Source organism: Wyeomyia smithii, chromosome 2 (genome assembly GCF_029784165.1).
Source record: "Wyeomyia smithii strain HCP4-BCI-WySm-NY-G18 chromosome 2, ASM2978416v1, whole genome shotgun sequence".
NCBI lineage: Eukaryota > Metazoa > Arthropoda > Insecta > Diptera > Culicidae > Wyeomyia > Wyeomyia smithii.
In genome coordinates, this window is record NC_073695.1 from 266,538,461 (window position 1) to 266,554,742 (window position 16,282).

The 16,282-nt window shown below is 38.5% G+C and overlaps 1 protein-coding gene across 2 annotated transcripts in view; it reads right to left on the bottom strand.

The window, feature by feature from the left end:
* Nucleotides 1-16,282, bottom strand: part of LOC129724679 (zinc finger protein 423 homolog) — a 202,374-nt gene that overhangs the window by 140,220 nt on the left and 45,872 nt on the right. The window contains exon 1 of one of the 2 annotated variants that reach the window (XM_055679769.1): nt 9,690-9,779. The exons of the other annotated variant lie outside the window; for it this stretch is intronic. The gene's annotated coding sequence lies outside the window, so the exon portion shown is untranslated. Of the gene's footprint in view, nt 1-9,689; nt 9,780-16,282 lie in introns of those variants that run through there. 2 annotated transcript variants of the gene reach the window in all.

A 16,282-nucleotide genomic window follows, 5' to 3' on the forward strand; every position in this document is an offset into this window, starting at 1 on the left:
CCAAAAAATAACTTTTCCACCCTGCATCACACATCGGTGCTATCAAATATTCCCCGGAGGATGCCTGTTTTCTCAGCTCTTTTACGGTTTTGATCTGGCGGAAAGCGACAAAAGCCGATCCTGTGGTGTTCATGTAGGTACACTTGTCTTTGAAGCATCATTGATTTCCTTAAGCTTGATGAAGAGCGGGGGGTTGGTTTTAAGTTTGCTGCAACAAACTGGGCGACATTGACGGGTTGAAAGAATAATTTTTTTCAACACTCTTTAATAAGTCAATTGCCCCTATACTCGAAGCCAAAACCTGCCAAAGCAATCTCACACAGTGTACGAATAAGTGAACTGCCAGAAATTACCAAACAGTCCCACTTCATTAGAAATTACATTAAAAATGTATTCCCTAATAATCCTTTTCGTCCACAAGCACCAGTATTATCACCGCTCGTATATTATCCTCGGAGAATTTCATCTCCTTTTCCGCAACCGTATGACCGTTATTCCTTTCGGGAGCATCAACGATGTGTGACATTTATAAACAGGTCGTTTCCACACTTGCTCCGGCAGCAGCAGCAGCACATCGACATGCCATCATATCGGGATAGATAGCGCCCCGGTGCAGCAGGACAGGACACTGAAGTGTGGATAACGAACATGATGAAAAAGCTGTCTACATTCCGTTCGACATTCCGTGCTGGCTACCCGTGCCAGAGTGTGTGTGTGTGTGTGTGTGTGCTGCCGCAGATTAGTGTGTTTCGGAAAGTTTTGCAGGTGGTTGGTTTTCTGGCACGTTTAGTTTGCTTTATTATTTTTTTCGTTTTCCTTTTTTTGGCTTACCTCACTTCATCCCACTTAGTGATGATATAGCCAATGTTTTGTGCGGTGGTTTAGCGGTTGACCTCGACCGTTTTAGGTTTCGAGTTGCTACCGCAATCGGCTAATTTTGCGATGCGATATGCAGAACAGGTCAATGTTATGCTTTACTTCAGCAGCGATGAAAATGTAAGGTTAAATCTGATTGTTGAGTAAAAAACGCTAATCAATTCTCCTAGCTGTTTGATCTACACAGTACCAAAAAATGAAATCTACAACTAATACAAATGAAAGCACATAACGATTTCTAGCACATAAAGTGAATAATATATACAATTTCACACCGTTAATAATGCACAATACAGAATCGTTTTAAGCCATGTAAATTTGTATGTTAATTGATATAAACTTAAAGCTTTGAATATAAATATGCATGCAAATTCACAATTCAAATTAAAAGTGATGTAAATTTTTTTTACTGTGTAGATTACCTCTTCAATTTTTATTATTTACGCTTCTACAATTAGAACTGAAGTAGAAGTTTCGAAAATATTTTTCATGATCTAGGTGCGTGAACCATTTGCAGAATAAGATCTTTGAAGTGCACAGTTTTATCAACCTAATCATAAATGTAAAACCAACTGCTTCAAGTACATTTCAATGATCCAAATGACAATTGTTGAAGAGTTTGTAAAATAAAAATAGTAAAAAATGTGTTTTTCAAACAACATATAGACCAATATAATTTCATCTAGTAGAATTGAAAACTTAACTTTCTTAAATCTTGAAGGTTGAGAATTGCAAAAAAAAAAGATTTGATAGTTACTCAAAATCATTCACCGATACACCGATACAAACACGCAAGACGATACTGTTAGGTTCCAGTCAATATTTTATTACTGTAGTATTTTTAACCAACTAAAACATTGGAAAGAGCAGGGCAAAAGTTCTAGGAGCTGGGAAACTCCCTCATTTCACTTGTCCTATTCCCATTTTCACTTCACCGCCAAACTCACTTCACGGAGCTAATTTTCGTCACCTCACTTTAGGTGGAATCGGAAATAGGTCTCAACAAGTGAAGTGAGCGTGAGAGTGAAATTTTTTTCACCGTGAAGTGACTCCCGTAATAAGTATCTCCAGTGGTGGGTACCATTCCGCCAATTCGCTAATCGGTAATTAGCAACACTAATATTCAGTTAGCAGTTAAGCGATTTAGCTAATTTTTCAGCTGGTTAGCGAAACTGTTAGCGTCGCTAAAACTGTAGCCTTAGAAACGCTAATCGCTCATTCGCTAAATTTTGTAGAGAAGCGACCATAGAACTATTTAGAAAAACAGTGAATTGCTGATGGCGTACGTAAATTTTGTCACCTACCACGGTGACACAACCCTGCCTTTCCGTCGCAGTCGTGGAGATGCAGAACTAAAACTCGGTCTCCGACAACATCGACTGTTACACTTCCTTCAATCTCCTTTCTCACCCAAAAACTCGTAAGGATGTGGCTGGCGCAGTTATCGACCTATACAAAGCGAAAGCTACTGAATTGTTATACATTTACCCTCTAGTGCCCAAATTAATTTTCAGACGGACTTTCAAAAAATCACTATGAATTTTTATAAACATTTTTCAAGTAGGGTAGGTGAGCCAGTTATGGCAAGTGCACCAGTTATGGCTATATCGCATAAGCGCAATGGTACCAGTTATGGCAATACTCCATTTAAACTCTATAGGCCATAACTGGTTCATGCCATAACTGGTACATTTTTTAGGTATTGCCATAACTGGTACTCCTCCCCTATTGATTGGAGCTTTTTAGAGGTGTAACTGAAGACCGTCTGAAGGCGTCACTGGGCACTAGAGGATTCATTTTTAATTTGATGAAAATCCAACATATTGGTATGTTTTTCGCCACAAAAACGAACTGATTTTACCTCCAGATATAAACTTCTTCAAAAACTGTATACTTGATTCATAGAGCACACAAAACTAGTACAGGGTTTTCATGACCTTCAGCCAGACCAACCACAACTATTTCATGATTTTCTCTAAGCATTCAAATAACAATTTTAATTTGCTAAAAGAAATCATTTATATCTGAAAACCGCGCGCGAGGCTCAAGCTTTTGTAGTCTCTTTCTATTATTTTTGAAGCTACCATAACATAAATGAAAAAAAAATCCATCATCATCACCGTGACGAACACAGTAATTTTGTTGTCAAAAATTTAGAAAAGTCCAATTTGATATAAACATATAAATAAAATTTTACAACACAATCAGATCCGTTCGTATAAAACTTCGTCATTTACAAGCTTCAATAAAACAATCATTATATGAATAGAAACCAAAACAAAGAGTTCATCTAAAATAAATCCGTTTGTTAAAACTTCGTCATTTAAGATCCGTTTGTTCAAACTTCGTCAGGTAAACTCTACATCATTTTGAAAAACTCAGTGTCGTTCTATGCAATAGAAACTTTCACGTGTGAAATTCATTGTCTTTTAAACTCCGCAAGTGTTGGTGCACGTTTAACATGTCTTGGCATCGAATTGAAAAAATTTATACCTTTATAAAACATTGAATTTTGTGAAGCTCTCGTTAGAAAGAAAGGTGTTCTTATTTCATCCTCGTTTCTAGTTTTATATCTATGAAAATCTCTTCCTCTTTCAATTCGATCACTCAAATATTGAGGTAGCAAACCATTGAATTTTTTAAAAATGAACACCATAGACAAATAAACAATTCGTTGCTTCACGGATAACCATTGCAAAGCGTCCAACATAAAAGCAGAGGAAGTTAATCTATCACAATTTGAAATCAAACGCATTATTCTATTCTGCAAACGCTGTAACCTCAATAATAGTGTGTTATTGGCCAAAAACAAAAAGGTAGGGCAAAAATCCAAATGTGGAGAGATGATTGACTTGTATAGCTGTATTTTACTACTAATCGTTAATTCGTTTTTAAACGGCATAGAATTCCATACTTTTTGGCAATTTTCTTGATGACATTGTCAATGTGAGCGTTGAACTTTAGGTTGTCATCAATAATCACGCCAAGATATTTAATCTCCCGAACGCGATCAATTGCCTCATCATCAATCAAAACAGAGACATCACCATTTACAACGGTGCGCGAGAAAATCATAAATTTAGTTTTATCAATATTCAATTTTAATTGCTTATACTTCAACCATCTGCTTAGAGAACTTAAATCTTCGTTCAAGTGTGAAACGGCTTCTTCTACATTCTTAGCTGCAATGAATAATACGGTGTCATCGGCAAAAAGATTAATATCACAAAAACGTAAAACTCGTCGCATGTCATTTATATACATAATAAACAAAAGGGGCCCTAATACACTTCCCTGTGGAACTCCAAGAACATTCTCCACGGGACTAGAAACAGAATCATTAAAAACAGTCCGTTGAGTTCTGTCAGACAAGTAGCTTTCAAACCATCTGAATGCAGTACTCGAAATTCCAAAGCGTTTGATTGTGTTCAACATTAAGGGCCTAGAAATTGTCTCAAAAGCGCGTTTTAGATCCAAAAAACAGCAAATATTGTGTCTCTATTTTCCAAATTTTCTTCCCGTTTTGCTAGTACTAAGCTTAACGCGGTTTCACATGAGTGGCTTTCCCGGTAGCCTGATTGTTCCGGAATTAGCAACGAGTTACCATTTAAATATTCTAGAAGCTGGCCTTCAACAACTAGTTCTAATATCTTTTCTAATGTGTGTAACATGTTGATGGTACGAAACTCTTCGGCTTTAATCGTTCCAGCAACCTTTTGAATCGGAACAACCAACGATTCTTTCCACACCAAAGGCACGTGCCCTGTTTGCAACGATTCATTAATGAGGTACAGCAAAGTGTGACCAATGACTTTGAAGCAATCTTGAATAACTCTAGCATTTACATTATCTACTCCAGCCGTTTTACCTAATGAAAAAAAAAATTTTCTCAGTTCATCTAACGTGATTGGGTAAAAACCATCAAATGTACAAGTACTGTTAATTGGCTGTTTTATTTCGTCGGGTTCCTCGACAAACTCAATGGATTGATTGATCAATGAAACACTATTGACAAAATAATCATTAAATTTAGATGCATTAACTTGCTCTGAAAGTTTTAATGTGCCTTCAAAAGTTATGGACCGCGGTTTACAATTACTAGGTTTTAACAAAGATTTTAAAACTTTCCATAACTCTTTGCTGTTATTTTGATGTTGAACAATCTTTCTCTGGATATATTCACAACGCTTCTTTTTAATCGCTTGTGAATATTTATAACGCGCGAACGTGTACTCAATCCAATGATTCTGATTGTTTGATCTACAAAACTTTTTGTACAGTTTATCTCTCTTGCGCTTTAGGCGTAAAAGATCCAAACTGTACCACAAGCTGTTCGAGTTTTTCAGCGAAACAAATTTATGTTCAACTAATCGATTCGTACACGTCTTCAAAATGTTAGTAAAAACAGCTGCACATTCATCTAAACTACCGGTCGCGATTGGAAAACCCCAGCTTCTCTCAACAAGGTTCGAAACAGCCTGTTTCGAATATTTTCTCCAGCATTTCAATTTTGTTGAATCATTATTATTATTCAAGTTTTCTAGAACATTAATTACTAATGTCTCATGATCGGTTATTTTCATATCAGAATTCGTAACTGAACGAATCGAATCAAAATTGCAATAAACATGATCAATCAAAGTTCCACTCCGCTGGGAAATACGCGTATATTCATCTACACTTTGCTTTAAATTGAAAGACTCAACTAAACGCTTCAAATGATTCGAATTTGTATCATCTAGGTACAGATGTGTTGTTCCTACTGTAAGGAATACATTTTACTGAAGTTTATAGTTTATATGAAGCTAATGAGGCACGATTTTTCTTTCGACGTTTTTCCAAATGACGCTGATTTTCTAAATAATGCGTTTTTTGAAGTAAAATACTTCTCTCAGCAAGTTCGGCTACAAAGGGATGTGAAATGAAAATCTAAAACCGAAAAAAGTGAAAAATATGTCCAATTTCAAATGCTAATAAATCAGTTAGTATTCGATGGATTTCCTTCGTTCTTGCAGCAATAGATTGGAAAATCTTCTAAGATTCTTCCCAAATGCAGATAATTGTAGTTTTATTTTTCAAACTATTGTACTACTGAAAATAGTCAAGCCTTGTCAAAACGAAAACTTCGGCCTCTGATTGGTCGTTATATGATTGCTTCCCAAGCACGGTCGACAGAATCATAAACCTTGCCATTTGAAATGTGCTATTTGGCTTATATAGAGCCTGTTTCACTCGAAGCCGCTCATTATGATTCTAGACTGCAACATAAGCAGTCCTCCGCCTCCCTTAGCAGCAGCAATGGATATAGCAGCAGTAGCAGTGTAGCGGATAACGGCCACAGCTGTGGTATGGCAACGGATAGCGGAGCGCGTCTCAGCATCCATAGCAGGACCAAGTGATGCAGGGCAGCGGATACCAATGGCAACGGAAGCGTCCACTACTGTGGCAACGGGAATAGCGCAGCGGTTGACGTTGGTCTCAGCATCAGTATGAGCAGGGCCAGCTGATGCAGTGGGGCATTTTAGTGAAATGCTGTCTCTGAGCGATAGCAGGCACACTAGCAAATGCATCCAATGAAAAGAACGTTCTGGAAAGCTTTTCAGTGTTTATTTTCCCCAAGGAATACTTTATTTGCACTGCCAGTGATAACGCAAAGATGTGATCGGCATCTTATCAAACATTGAATTAAACAACAAATTGTTTTTTTTTCAGGATGAAATAAAAACCTAATTGAAGAGTTAATATTTTCTCTTAAATCAAATTACACTTTCAAGAAATTTGGAACATATATATTTGGCTTCATTTCCGTGTCTCAGAACGTACTGAACGTACTTTGCGCTTGGGGTGTAAAACATTCATATGGCTCTCGCTTGCGGTGTCTGATCAACAAAATCAGCTACAGGGGTGCGTTACCGCTTTTAAAAAAAGAGCGATAGATCACTCACTCACATTGGAGAACCAGCACTTTAGATCAGTTCGTGAGCGGATTGCCCACCTCTATTTGCAGCGGGTTGAGCATCGATAGCAGCAGATGCAGTTAGGCGCTTTAGTAAAATGCAACCTCTGTGCGATAGCGGGCACTAGTAAATGCATTCAATGAAAAGTTGACTCATTTAGACAACACATGAGCCGTCTAGTTTTGAGTGTTAAATCAGCTTTTCACTGTTTATTTTATCACAAGGAATACTTTATTCGCACTGTCAGTGATAACGCCAAAATGTGATCGATATCTTATCCGATATTGAATTGAACAACAAATTAAAAAATGACTGACACGCAAGCAGCCGGGTTTTCTTGTAAAAGTATTCTACTTCATCCTTGCGGTCGTGGCTTTGCACACAACCCTCCTGTGATTTTTCACGCTTTTTTGCACGGTACGTAAAGTTGTGTCAAAAAATACTTGACTGTTCTTGCTTCCTATCCAAAAGATATTTGTGAACACGTGTGAGTTCTCAGTGCACTCAAATAAAAAAACAGAAAAATGATTTTTATCTATGGCTCAACGCACTGCATTTTTTTTCATTCTCACTTATTTGCCGTCGGTGTAGGCCCCCGCCTTTCTCAACACACTGTAGTCGCGTCGAAAACGGGCATCATGCAGCAGTTCATGGACATCGGATACGCCCATTCCGGCATCTACAACATGGCACTATTGGACAACAATCAGAGCATCGAACTAAGGGCTAGACACCTTTATTTTCTCGAAAAATATTTCGATAATATTACTCGATATTGGTTGATATATTTTGATATTTCTCGTTTATATGTCAATTGAAAACCCTCCAACGATAAGTTAACGTCAATGAGCTAAGATATGAAGAGAGGGGTGCCCAAAATTTCAACGATAAATACTTTATAATATTAAATATTGGGAATGTCTCGCCCCAAGGCATCGAAAGAAAGCCCGGTTGCGGACAGCCGACGACCCTGAGCGACAAGAAGCTCCAAAGGAGAAAGAAAAGAAAGAAGTGGCTGCAACCGGCCAAACAGTGAAAAAGTTCCTGGCGAACATGGACATACACGCCAGGAAGCGTCAGTCCCGTCCACTGGTCTCGAAGCTGCAGGCAATGATGCAGCGGCAGCGGCTGAATAAGATGGTCAAGTCGATTTTCTCGGCGAATCGCGACGTGGCGGTGGTAATGGACGACGAGATCTGTCACACCCTGGATGGCAACGACTGGCAGGGCACTTCGTATTTTACATCCCAAGGTGAAATTCATTTCACACACCAAGCTTCCTGAAAAGGTGCTGCTGTGGCTGACAATCAGCGAGAAGGGGGTGTCAAAGCCGCTCTCCTAACTTTCCGGACTGGCCTTAGCGGGGTAATTTATAGCACGAAGTGCCGCCGGAAGTTGCGTCGTTTATCAAGAAATACCATAAGGCCCAAAACACCGTGTTTTGGCCGGATCTGGCCCATTACTCGAAGCGATCGTTAGAGGAGATGGAGCGGGTGAATATCGATGTAGTACCCAAGTTGGCGAACCCACCCAACGTTCCCAAGTTGTGTCCCATCGAGGGCAAACCTGAAGCGTAAGATCCACTCCAACAATCTTGTCACGAAAACTGAGAAGAATTGATAAATAAAACGAAGAAAGAACTCAAAAACATGCCTACGCGCATATAAATATGCGGGTTAACTGCCGGAAGGCCACTCGCAAGGGCGTAGAATTTTTTGCAAGTGAGTTAACATAATTACCTTCCATGGGAAATTTATCAAACTCAATTTTCTGTCTTAGTTATTTTTTACCACCATCTGAAAAAAAAGTCCTTTCTTTTACCGCAAACATTTCGAATATATCACACGATCACTTTTTTAACGTGTTATAATCGAAACGTTACTATATAACAGATTTTGCACTCATACATACAAACTAACAAACACACACATAAACTTACACATATAAAGGGATTAATATGCCAAAAACTATTTTTTGAGTTGCTTTTTTCCATGCATGCGCTTAGGATACAACGGGATTTCGACAACTTGGTAAACGTAAAATTTTGATAATCATGATTGCATTTATTGTATTTTTGATACTTTTTTAATTACAATTTTTTTAACTCAAATTGGAATCGTTTTGTATCCTTTGCTGGCTTTTTAAAATACGTTTTCATCGATTCCTTTTTATTTAATTAGCGTTCGTTTGCTATTTTGAGTTTTATTTTGAGACCATTTACTTTTTAGCCTTTGAAAGCGTCATTTTCTGTTTTGGTTTTATAATATGAATGTTAGGCATTTTGAGATCAATTTGAAATCACTCTTTGGCACTTGTACTAGTAACCCTTTTTCACTATTCTAAGCTCATCTTGGGACCAATGCCTGTTTTGTCTCTTCTGGTTTTTGGGAGTGTTCTTAACACTATTCTGATCTTAATTTCATTTTCTTTTTACTTTTAGAAACATTTTCCACTATTCCGAACTCAATTTAGGATGATTTCGGCTTTAAGAATCGTTTTTTTCGCAGTTGAGAGCTCAATGTGGAAACGATTTTCGGCCTTTTTCGGTTCTATAGAAGTGACATTTAAAGCAGTTTGTTTTGAGTTATACATATTGTTTTAACTAAAAGTTTAGACTAATGAGAACACTAAACATCTTATTTGACACTAAAATTGTCGATACCGGTCAAGCCATTTTTAAGAAAAATGAGTGAGGGTGTTACATACTTATATAGAAATATATAAAATTTAGCTGTTTGATCTTGTTTAGAGGTTAGAGTCTTACAGGGATAGCTTAACTTTCACGGGAGAAATGCAAATAATAAATAGTAGGTTAAGGTAACACTTATATAGCCGCATATAATAACATACATTTACCTTTGAAAATTGAAAACACCTAATAAACGAACGAGAAAGAACACACGCCGATGACGTGCGGTACCTGACAGCTCAAGGTTATGTTTGTGTGTACAAGAATCACAAACGGTCGTCCATCACACAATGTCGAACCATCATCATGCCACCGTACTGAACTGCCACAGCAAAACACCTCAGCAAAACATCCACAGCTGCAGTCGGCACGCTTGATTCCAAGTATTTATTCATACTGAACTCTCCCGGGAGTGAACAAAATGACAACCACGTGAATGCTAATTAGCGGCAATTGCTTTTTACATATATTAATATCAAAATATATATATTTATTAGTTCCCGTGGGACCACCCCTTTCACTTACACTAGCACGTAGCGCACCGGGCGTTACAGTATTATTATCTTTAGTGGCACCGAACGGTTCAGGGTAAAGCATCTTCCCGGCCATGCGGACTGCATACCTACGCATGTACCCACGAGTATGCCACTCTAGCAAGTAGACTCTGAACAAAGCGTTAGTTAGTGGCGTATAATAGTGCAACATGCACATATAGGATCAAGTCGTTGTCGACATCGACACAGAATTGGCAAATGGGGAGGGGGGTGGCAATTCTCGGTTTTGCTCTGCTATGCTCTGCTCTCGCTACGCTACACAAAACATTCCGGTGGCATTACCGTCCGACGGTGAGGTGTGTGTAAACACACATTCGAATACATAATTTCCGCCCAGAGAGATCAGCAGCATGCACACAGCATCAGGCTGAGGCTGCAACAATAGTATACCGAACCGGGCCGAACACCGCCGTGCACAACAAGAGACCACCGGAGTTCGGAGTTCGTTTCGGACTGTGCGGTGACTCGCTGCTGTTGTCGTTACTGGCTGCTGCTGCTGCTGCTGCTGCTACACGTACGTTGTTTTATGTGACTAGGGGGTGCCATAACACCCCTGGGGTTTGATGGCAGGCGAGTGAGTTATGCCGAATACTTCGGGCCGGGTCCCAGGATTCGCGCTAATTCATGCGAACGTACACATATTGATTAGGGATTTTGGATGCGGAATTTTGCGGTTAAACAGTCGGGCTGCCATTTGTGCGGCAGTGCGCGTTTGTGTCGTGCCGGCGTAATCATTAGTGCTCCAATGAGAGTGAAGACAGGCTTGAGAAAATATTGATTAATAATTTTCATGGGATAAATTTGGCGTGTTTATTCCACACAGGCCGGAGGGTCTCAGAGTTCCGCTACAATTTTTCGAAAGATAGATAACAACTGGAATAAACAACATAAAATTTATCAGGGTCCTAAAAAATTAAGAAAAAATAATAACAGTTTTTTTTATAAATTATATTAGAAAAATATGTTAGATTTGAAATAACTAGCTATGGCAATTTAACACAAAATCTTGCAACCAAGGTAAATACGAAACCTTGTTAGTCTTTAGCAGTAAGAAATCAATGAAACACACTCTAATAAATGGCACAACCAGGGAGGCGAAAAATAGCACAAACAAAAATTCTCACCAACAGCAATGCTCAATTAATGTTTTCAGCGCAAGAAGGATTACCCCCGGAACTGCAATTATTGGCTTCAGCAAACTTTTGATTTCAGGGACCACCGAGACTGGATTCTACTGTTAAAAAGGGAAAACAGTAGACTCCCCACTGGGCAAAACAAGGTGTGCCTATGAAGAATTCAGTGACAGCCAACTGAACCGCATGCGACCTCCTATTATGTGTCTTACTAAACGGTCTGGTGAAAGTAATTTTCAGATTAGTTTGAATGAAAAAATGGTGTTGAATAACATGAGTAAATATTTTTGGAAAATTCATTATTCAACTCTTTTTATGCTTACTTTATGGTTCATCTAGTACAAACGTGTAGGCAACCGCATGAGATTTTGTTTTGACAGTGTTTTAGACAAATTGAAAAATTAGAAGACTAAAGAATGTTTCATGCTGGACACTTTTTTCCGAGCTAATCAAATGTTCCCAACACTGTCTGTCGATTGAAAATGGACGAATGCTTTTCCACTCTGTTGGTCTCAATTGTCAGATCAATTGCACAAATCACCAAAAATCTATCATCATATCTATCTATCTAATATTCGGAAACACACCTGGAGGCATCCAAAGGGAGAAGCCTGCTCCCAGATCGATCACGTACTGATTAACGGTCGGCACTTTTCGGATGTTACTGATGTTAATTCTTTTCGGGGACCAAACATTGACTCTGACCATTATCTCGTCGTTTGTAAGATCCGCGCACGGTTGTCGAACGTGCTGAAATCTCGCACAGAGAGAACGACGCGTTTCAACATTCAGCGGTTGAAAGCTGATGGCGTGGCAGCAGAATACGCCAGAGAGCTGGATCAACGGATCGCAGAACCGCGGGAGGAAGGAGTGGAAGACATAAATGGCCTGTGGAGCAGTATCCATCGAAACGACTGCGAGAGAGGTGGTAGGTACGACGCGTTGAAGACAGCCTAATGGCTGGTTCGATGTAGAGTGCCAGAGAACGATAGATGAAAACAACCGTGCCAGGAGCCGCATGCTCATTGCGGCTACGCGTCAGAACAGAGAGAGGTACAGGGTGGCAAGAGCTGCCGAAAATAGAACCCACCGTCGGAAGAAGCGCGAGTACAAGGAGCAGGTGCTCGCCAGCGCAGAGGACAGCTATGCTCAAAACGACGTGCGAAGATCCTATAGAACTGTCAACAGAGTCAGAAGCAGGAATTTCTCTGTGCCGGTCAATGACAAGGACGGCAACCTGCTTACTGATAAACCGACGGTTGCAGCCAGGTGGAAGGAGCATTTTCAGGCACTATTGAACGGTGATGAGTCGGATGAGCAGAGCAGGAACAGGATGACGATTATGAGTGACGAACAAGCTGTGGAGCCACCAACACAGGAGGAGGTGAAAAAGGTGATTAGTGAGCTGAAAAACAGCAAGGCCGCAGGGAAGGACGGTATCCCGGCCGAACTTCTAAAAGCGGGAAGCGAGCGGCTGTACTATGCGATCCACCAGATAATACTAGGGATCTGGGCGGACGAACAAATGCCGAACGACTGGTTGGAAGGCCTCATATGCCCTATCTATAAGAAGGGCCATCGATTGGATTGGGGCAACTATCGAGGCATAACGATGCTCAACTCCGCATATAAAGTGCTCTCCCGTATCCTGTTCTTCAGTTTGAGACCGTTAACGGAATCCTTTGTTGGCGAATACCAGGCTGGTTTTCGACAGGGGCGCACGCCGTGTCAGAATCGGAATATTAGGCAACTTCAATGCACCTCGGATTTTTCTTCACCAAAAAGTTAGTTTGGGGTCCAAGCTTCCAAATGAAAGTAATTTTAAAATATTCTGTCGGGGAAAACTTGAATAAAATGAGTTTAAAATTTTTCCAATGTTTCGATCATGTATGCCCATGTATGGATACGACAGGTACATTGAAATATATAGTATGGTAACGATATAAACAATGTGTGTGTGTGGATGTGTGTGTGAGAGAGAGAAAAATATAAAAAAGCACTTGTTTGTCAAAACTTACTATGATTGCTTGATCCGAGTGGGACCTGAAAAAGTGCATTAATGCAACAAGAGTACATAGTTACAAAACCTTCGGAGCTGGCTGTGAATCCTCATTATCATGAGGTTTCGAAAGCCATTTGAAACAAGTTAACAAATGATGGTAAGTTTCACTTATGGTAAGTTTTACTAACTTGAGGGGAAAACCTATCCGTACACGGAAAAGTTCAAGTCTCAATAAATTAATCTGTTTGTTTTTTTTTTTCCTTGAGAATGAGAGAACTTTGGTGACTTCAGGAGAGTTTTAGGCAACTCAATTGTCTATCTGAAAACCTGTTTTGGAAAGAAAACTGAGATGACCGATTTTTTCAAAATCACTTTTGCTTTCAAAATGATTCTTTTTAGTGTAAAATCTTAGATTGAATTTACTTTCTAAAAGACATCTTTTTTATAATCTCTCTAATCTATAATCTCTCCAAGCAAAGTTGCTTAGGGTAGTAAGGCCTACACATTCACAAAGTTCCAGTGAATTTTGATGGGATGTTGCCAACTTCTGGTCATCGAAATCCATGTTTTTGCGAGAATCGGTTAGCTTATCAAATTTAATGTGACGGAGTTTTGCTTTGCAGCAAAGTTCAAGTTCTTGGACGGTGTTCGGAGCAGACTATTGGGAATATTGAAAGAAGAAGAAAACAGTTTAAAGGAGCAGTCTTGTAAGAGATCTAGGAATCACGCTCGACTCCAAATTAACCTTTGTTGACCATAATAATAACATTATATATAAGGCAATAATATGCTCGGATTTATTAAAAGATTCAATTTGCACTTCAAAGATCCATACACCATCAAAACATTGTATGTTGCACACGTCAGGCCCCTGCTGGAATATTGTAGCATAGTCCGGTCGCCATATCATGATACACATATAAACCGTATAGAACCAGTACAGAGCAAATTTTTGTTGTATGCTCTACGAAAGCTAGGTTGGACCACTTTACCTTTACCTTCCTATCAGTCGCGTTGTATGTTAATAAATCTTGATGGACTTAAAAAGCGACGAGAGTTCGCAATGGTAGCTTTTATAAACGATGTAATTACACAGAGAATAAACAGCCCAGAAATCTTGGCGAATTTGAAGTTATATGTTCCTACTCGTTCTCTAAGAAATAGAAACTTGTTTTATATCAGTAATCAACGGACAAACTATGGAAAAAACGAACCTCTTAATAGAATGATGTCATGTTATAACCAATATTGTGAATCAATCGATGTAACAATGAACAAAACTACACTTAAGAAAATATTTTTTTTGAGGTTAGTAAGATAAGAATGAAATGTAATTTATATGGTCTACTTATGATTGACGACAAATAAATAAAAAAATAAATAAATAAATAAATAAATAAATAAATAAATAAACTATTCACTACGATTTTGTTACAACATTGATGAATTAACTTCCTGAAATGCATGAAAGATATGGGCAGAATATTCTCAAGGCAGTCGTTGCTAACACGTAATAACAGCCACATATAAAACCACAATAAAAAATCACATTATCATAAACATTTTGTTTTTTTTTTCTATCGATAGAAGTCATATTGTACACAATACTACACTGTTTTTCCACCCCCCCCCCCTCCATCCTTTCTCTCTTTCTCTCTCTCTCTATCTCTCTCACACACACACATACACTCACACAGATATTGTTTATATTGTTGCCATACCCTATGTTGTATCTAGCGTCTCCATATACGGGTAAAAATAATGGAAAAATTGAAAAAAAATCAAACTCATTTTGTTCAAGTTTTCCCCGATAGAATATTTCAAAATCACTTTCATTTGAAAGCTTACACCCTAAATTAACTTTGGGGGAAGAAAAATCCGAGGTGCATTGAAGTTGCCTAATATTTCGATTTTCCGGGTGGTTTACCGGTAGAACAAAAACCTTCAAAACCGATATTTTTTTCAATACCGAAATACCGGTATTGGAAAGGCGAAAAAAACCGGTATTTTCGGTATTTTTCTTAAAAAGGAAAAAAAAACTTTCCAAAATATTCATAAATCTTTGTTAGGCTAATGAATGCTACTCACATAGGTAGTCGTTACAAATCACATGACGATGTATACAGGGTGTTAGGTACCTCACTTTTAATCAAATCCTTTAAGGGGCGATAGAGGACCCCATTTGATGAAAAAAATTATGCGCATATGGTCAAAATTTAACTACTGCAGAGTTATTCTCTTCTTCTAGTTATCGGTTATGTTTACCTTTAACGAGGTCTATCACAAGAAGTATGATAGATAGCTCAATTCTGTTGGTTCCCTTGGAAAGCTGAGAAAATTTCGTTATCAATAGTTTCTCAAAAATGTCGAATTAGGGAGAACAAGAAGCACTTAGAAAGGAACAAAGATGAAATCAAATATTTTTGAGAACTTAACAGCAATTTTCTCTCTGAAATGTGTGATAAACATGGGGTTTGTTGCTAACCAAATTTAACATTGAAGTCTACTCTACTAGTTGTTCTCTGACACCAAGCTCCTAACTCTTTTAATTTAGATACTATTCCACTTTAAAAGCAATAAGCCGCGCCTTCGTTTAGTGTGGTAGAATTCACAATTTTCTGCTCCTTTAAGGGGTTATATACCTTTTTGGCCGAGAAAAATGAGGGAAGTTTGAATTAATTTTGAAGTGCATAGTACCATTTTTATTGCATCAAAGTGGCATTTTTCTGAAAGTACAGTTTATCAGTAACAAAAAATACGTTTGATTTTGAGATATACCAATTATTACTGGAGTAATGGTCGTTTCCCGAAACGCTCTTTTTTGCAGAGGCTAGCTGTGATCCTCAAACACCGAGTTGGTTCGTATTTGCTGTTTACTGAGAAAGGGAGAGTCTACCGAATTCGCGAATTCAAATGTTTGTCTTGTCATTACAAGCTACGAACAAATGCTCTTCTAATTCGAATATCTGCGAAGTGGAGATCCCAATATAAATAAGGTGTCATTCATATATTTTAATTATATTAATTATTATTCAAAGCTCTCTAACGTCTTAGCAAAGAAAATTTTTAGA